The sequence below is a fragment of the Pezoporus wallicus genome, unplaced genomic scaffold (genome assembly GCF_028554395.1).
Source record: "Pezoporus wallicus isolate ANWC-B61680 ecotype Strahan unplaced genomic scaffold, APGP_CSIRO_Pwel_v1 contig_2871, whole genome shotgun sequence".
NCBI classification, from domain to species: Eukaryota; Metazoa; Chordata; class Aves; order Psittaciformes; family Psittacidae; genus Pezoporus; species Pezoporus wallicus.
The window spans coordinates 2,605,530-2,611,529 of NW_026640775.1; positions in this window are offsets into that span (position 1 = coordinate 2,605,530).

The following is a 6,000-nucleotide window of genomic DNA, read 5'->3' on the forward strand; positions in this document are numbered from 1 at the left end:
TTTTCTGTGGTTCTGGCATGAGAGATAAATACATTTCTGTCAAAATACCCTGTGCATTTCACCCATTTGCTACATTTTGTCTTAGTGTAGACACAAGCATACTAAGGCAAAAGCTGCTTATTTCTAGCTATTCCTTGTATTACCCTGTAGCACAGGCATCTTAGTCCTACCTGGGGACTATAATGACGAGTCTTGCATTTTGGTATGCTTGCCTTTTTGCTGGGCTGTTGTTATTTGCTTTACTGGTCACCTTCTCTTACAGCAGTCAAGAAATCCTGTTTGTCCTTCCACACATGAGCTGGCTATGGTTTGCCTGTCAGTTTTGTGTAAGCAGATGCTATTCCTAAAGGACAAGCAGAGGGGAGTGTTATGCAGCCAAGACAAGGAAAGCAAGGTTACTTTCCAGTGGCTGTGCTTCCTAGATATGTGTTTTTGCAGATATATACATTTACAGTGTGAAGGTTTGCTCAGCAAACACTTGAGCCAGACTTGCTTTTACTGAAGCAATGCCCAGAGGGGGCACACAAGCTCTACTTTCCCTCCTGTTGTGTACATAATCACAAAATAGCAGCCTACCGCAGTGAGGCTTAACAACAGAGGTACCAGAAAATGAGACTTAGAGAAGGAGAAAGGAAGGAAAATAGGTATCAACTGTGCACATGGATACTACAGCTTAGAGAACTGCAGCTAGTAGTAATAAACCTTTTTCAAGACCCAGTCCAAAATGCTGTGTGATTTTAGTACTTCTCAGTCACACACTTGCTGGGGATGTGGAGCTGGGTCTTAAAGTCTGAAGGAAAGAAACACCAATCTGTTAAAGATATTATTGTTCCAGGGTGCCTTGGCAATCACAGAGAGCTGGTTGAAAAGGTGGTGCCCCTTTAGCTCCCTGGAGGCACTTGGTATAGTAACTGGGAGCTAGTGCAGTACAGCCCACTCACCCCAAGGAACCAGCCAGGACAATTCATACATGATAACACACCAGTAAAAAGTGGTCTTCTTGGTATTTAGTGTCCAAAGATGACTCAGCCACAGAGGTGTGAAGATTCAGGAAGAAACCAGATGTTCATTTCTTAATTTGGACGGAATTCTGACACAACCGTTGGAGGAAATTTGGGATGAACTCAGAGAGCTGTCCTAATTGGAAATGAGTCTGTATAGCTGACAGAAGTCTCTCTGCATCTCTGTGAGGTGGAAGAAATGGCCATGAAGGTACATACAACAGGAGACGAGGACTTGAATGGCTGTCCCAGGAAGAGACCAGTGGAAATAAAGGGTCTCTGGCCAGAAGCATTGTCATCAAACATTCTCATCACAGCCCATTCTGGGCTGGCCTTGGGCCTTTACTAAAAACTAGCTTCTAAAACTGAAGGCTTCATTCCCCCCCCACTCCCCTCCATCATCGGAGATCAATCAGACACAGCAGTATTTCTCCTCCAGCACTAGTTTGTGCCTGGAATCTCTCTTAGACCCATTTCTTATCTTCCAGTGAGCAGAGCTAAGTTTCTTTTGATCCCAGTGGACCTCTGCAAAGTTAAGATAAAACCTGACAGCACTGATTTTCATTGTTTCAGCGTAGTAATCAGTTCTGGTGTCAGAAACTTCTGCCTGTCTGAAGTGAAATGCATTAAAACATTGCTCCTGTTTCTAGCTCTGCATTTGATCCATCTCGACCTACTGATTTTCACCTGAGGATGCAAGTGCTGGAGAGTGCTCATCCACAGGAAGTGTTTGCTTGTGCCTTGTTCAAGGCATTGTCATAAACATTCACAAAAGTTCAGCTGGATTAAGTTAGAGAGGAAACCTCTGTTGAGGATTTACCAGTCAAGAAAAGCAGGTTCAGTGGGAAAAATCAATGGCTCCTCCAAAGGGAAGGTCCAGCTTCTTTTTCAGGGCATGTCGAAGTTCCCAGAAAGCTACATTATTCCTCTTCACACTGAGTAAGGGTGGAAGAGAGGAGAGAGCAGGTTGATGAAAGAGTGATGCTGAAGCAGCTGGTACCAGCAGGCTCTGGTATTTGAAATCTTGAAGAGCTCCAGTGTCCAAGGCTCTGCAAGGGCTTTGACATACCCTGAATCATGAAACTGTCAGAGGCATTGTAAACATGGCTAGTATAACAGCTGGAAGGTACTACAAGGTCATGAAAAGGTTCTTACTGCAAATCATACAGGGTGTACGCAAGAAAACAAAGGGAATTTTATGTGTTTTAAGAGAAGTTGTGCTATAGGTTTATGGCTGTGGTTCAGCTGACTCTTCAGATGAGAAGAGGGGAAAGGGATTGATACATTAGAATAGAATCTTACTAAAGAAAACATTTTCTGTTTTCTCAAATGAGCCGTGAAATATTAGTGTTGCAGTTCCAGAGATGCTGAACAGCTAAAACCAAAGTCACAACATCAAGAAATTCTCTAACTCAGGAAAGAAAGAAAAGTACTTATCAGTGGCTTGAAACACTAAGGGCAGCCATAAAAGTCCTCAAGGTTACCTTTTGATTCTCTATTTGCATTCCCTTTGTGTTTCTGCAAAGCACATAGCATGAATAGTGGGAGGAAACCAAAGGAAGATCAGACCTCAGGAGGGCAGCATCTTGTCAAGGAGACTACACACCCTTTCTGCACACAGCAGCATAGCCTGGAGGGAAGAGCTCTTGAACTGATAGCTAGGCATAAATTTAAGTTTTCAGGTAGTTGAAACAAGGCTGGTTTGGTTTTCTTTCATCCATGATCTCCTTAAGGAGTTCTCTGGGAGAGCACCAATCTCCTCACTTTAAAAGATAAAACTTCTTTGAGCTAGGGCTTATTCTCCCAGATTTTACGTGTTGCTTTTGATGCTCTTTGCTTAACTTTATGAAATAAACTAGGTCTGTCACTTCGCTTTTAACTGTATGTAGTAATAAGTGTGATCTCAATGTGAACTAGATACATGTTAAAGATATTAAATCCTTCTTGGGATACAGTAAGTGTATTATCAAGGCAGAGAGGCATGCTTACAGAGCATCTGCTTCCCCAGAATGTGTGCAGAGAGCTTGGGAGTGAGAATCCCATCGTCCCTGCGATGACTGCTGTCAGATAGAGCTGGAACTAACATGAAGGGAAAGAAATATCATCAGTGCTCTCTCAGGAAGCTGGAGAAAGGATGGCTGGGTATGGAGAAGAGTCATGTTTGCCACATACAGCCAATACAGAAAAGTAATTTTAAATACATTGGCCTACCAGGATCCAGGATTAGAGAGCTGAGAGGAAAAGAAGTGTTCTGGAGAAGAAGAACCAAGATGCACATGAAAGTAGGACAAAATGAAAGATCTAGCATAATTCCTGGCCAACTTACACAGAGAAGATTAAATTGAAAAGAAGCATAAAATGGTGCAACATACTAAAGATTTAATAGTAAAGTCAGTAAACATATGGGTATGGGAAAAAAACACAACTGGCAGCGCTCCACGTGCTGGGACTCAGCCAAGTTATGTGAGTTGCGCCCCATAACGCTTGTTCTCACAGCAGGCGGGAAGCAGGGTCTGTGTGCATTCCCCTGACTTTGCTACAGCCTCTACCTCCAGGCTTTGGTAACCAGAGGTTCAGTGTCAGCATACACTTGGGTGAGTGCTGGGAGAAGTGGCACGTGCAGCAGGGCTACATCACGCCTCTGAAGACGGGGGCACGTGTCAAAACAGCTGAGGACTCTTACCCCTCCAGCACCATGGGTCTGGTGGCAGACGTTAGGGCCAGTGTTTGTCTCACATAGACGTATAGGACCATAGAATGGTTAGTGTTGGAAAGGAACTTAAGATCATATAATTCCAAGCCCTCTGCCAATGGCAATGACACCTCCCACTAGACTAGGTTGCTCAAGGCCCTGTTCAACCTGGCCTTATATTGCTCTGTACTGGTTTCTCCAAAGATTTGCCTATTTCAGGAGGAGACTCCAACTCCTTACACAAGCCACTGGGCTTGCAGAGCAGAGGAGCTGATAAGCTCTAGGAAGGTAGCCAGGCAGTAGGGTTGTGCTGGGTATGGGGGCCTCCCAGCTTGCAAGGATATGTGCACAGGTTGTCAGCCGTCATTTACCTCATAGTCTTACATCTTTGTTGCAAAGCTTAAGAGATAACCAGCCCACACGCCTTCTCCGAAACAACATTTTCCTTGAAACATTCATTAGATAAAATGAAAGCCACTGAGGAAATGTTCATTAAAATATAAGGCTTTGTTGACATGGAGAAATTTAGCTGAAAGTGCTACACAGCAAGAAATATGTCTGTATTATGCAGATTTTTAAAAAAATATTTCTGTCTGGTTTAAATGTTACTGTTGCTTTCAAAGTAGTCAAACTGAGATATATAATGATCTTTTTTATGTTACACAGATGTCGTTGCTACTGATTCCAACAGCAGATCTACATCAAGCACTTCTGACAGTGCTTTTGCTTCAGGACTAAACCTTAGGCTCCACTAATGTGAGCCCTACAGTGTAGCAGTGGTGGCTTAGACACTGCTGCCCATTTCTGCCCCACTGAGAAGAGAAGACAGTAGTGGGCAAGTCCGTCCCAAACCTTAATTAGCCCAGTGAACATGTGCCACAGCCCTCAGTCTCTACATGTTAAGACAGTGCAAGGAAACTCAGACAAGGAAAGTGAAATGAATGTAGCAAGAGCACAGATGAGTTTATAGTGAACCCAGAAGAATGGTGTTAACAATTATAGCTGAACTTCCCTATTTTTCTCAGTGAAGAGTTAACTCCAATGCCCAGAAATGATGGTTTTTAAATTGTTCTGCCTTTCAAACTCTGCTCCTGGACAGCAGAGTTTGCAGAGCCCAAAGGCACCCGACAAAGACACGGTCCTGGTCTGCACATCTAGTGTGGTGTGAGCAGTGTCTCACTCCCACAGCTCACATACAGTGAAAGGATGTTACCACCTCCTGCCTCCTGGACCAACTTGTTTCTTAATAATCTGGTACATTATGAAGAAAGGACTCGACTCCAAATCCACTGAAACATACGGAACACTGTAAATTAACTTAAAAATTAAAAAAGTAAAAATATGCCAAAATACAAAGATTTTTCAAAACCTGATTTTTACACTCATGCCAAAGTTAATCCTTTCCCTCTACTTCTGACTTCTCTTTGAGATACCCACTTGCAACTTACTTGTATGCACTTGCAGTGATGTTGTGCAATGAAGCAAGCTTCCAGCCTTTCAGGTCTTCCTGCATCCAAACTGTCTGGCTACAATGCATTTGCAGATGCTAAATTTCGAGCACCACAGAGCTCCATTCCCTAGTCTTATGTGCCCATTTTTTGCCAGGTCAAGGCCCAGAGTAAAGTTTTGGGGAACAGGCTCCATGTCACTTCTTCACATTCACAGCGACCATTACTGACAGCAGTGTATGTGTGCAAACATCACCACAACTTCCAGACTGTAAAATCCCAAACGTGTGGTTTCTGGGAGATGGTTCTTTGAAGCAGCTGAGTCCTGTTGCTGTCTGAAGTACATTGAGAAATGCCTGAAGAGGAGAAGAAACAACAAAAACACTCGCAGCAGCCATTTCCTAGGCTAGAAAACAATGGAATTTTTATTGAACAGAGATGGCTCATAAACACGCTCAAAGGAGTTCCACCTGCTGTTCAGCAATAGTCATTGCCATCTGATAATAACCTATGGGGGCAGCTGTATAAAATAGGAATAAAATACCAAATTGCTATATTCATTAATAATTTTCTCTTCCAAATACAGAACCATATGTTATTTAAAGTCTGAAAATAGACCACAGTTGTTAGCATTTAAACCAAATCGTTATGATAACAAATATACAAAAAAGGCAGTCAATATATTAAACATTTAAATCAACAGCATACATTTCTCAGAGGTAAACATTGAGCAAACAAAGCCACCAATGATGTTCAGAAATCAGGGAAGTTTCAGGGTCAAGCTCCAAACACTGCAGCTTTCCTAAAGCCATACTGGTATTACTTTTACTCTTTTATCTAGCCCCTAAATTGAAAACTA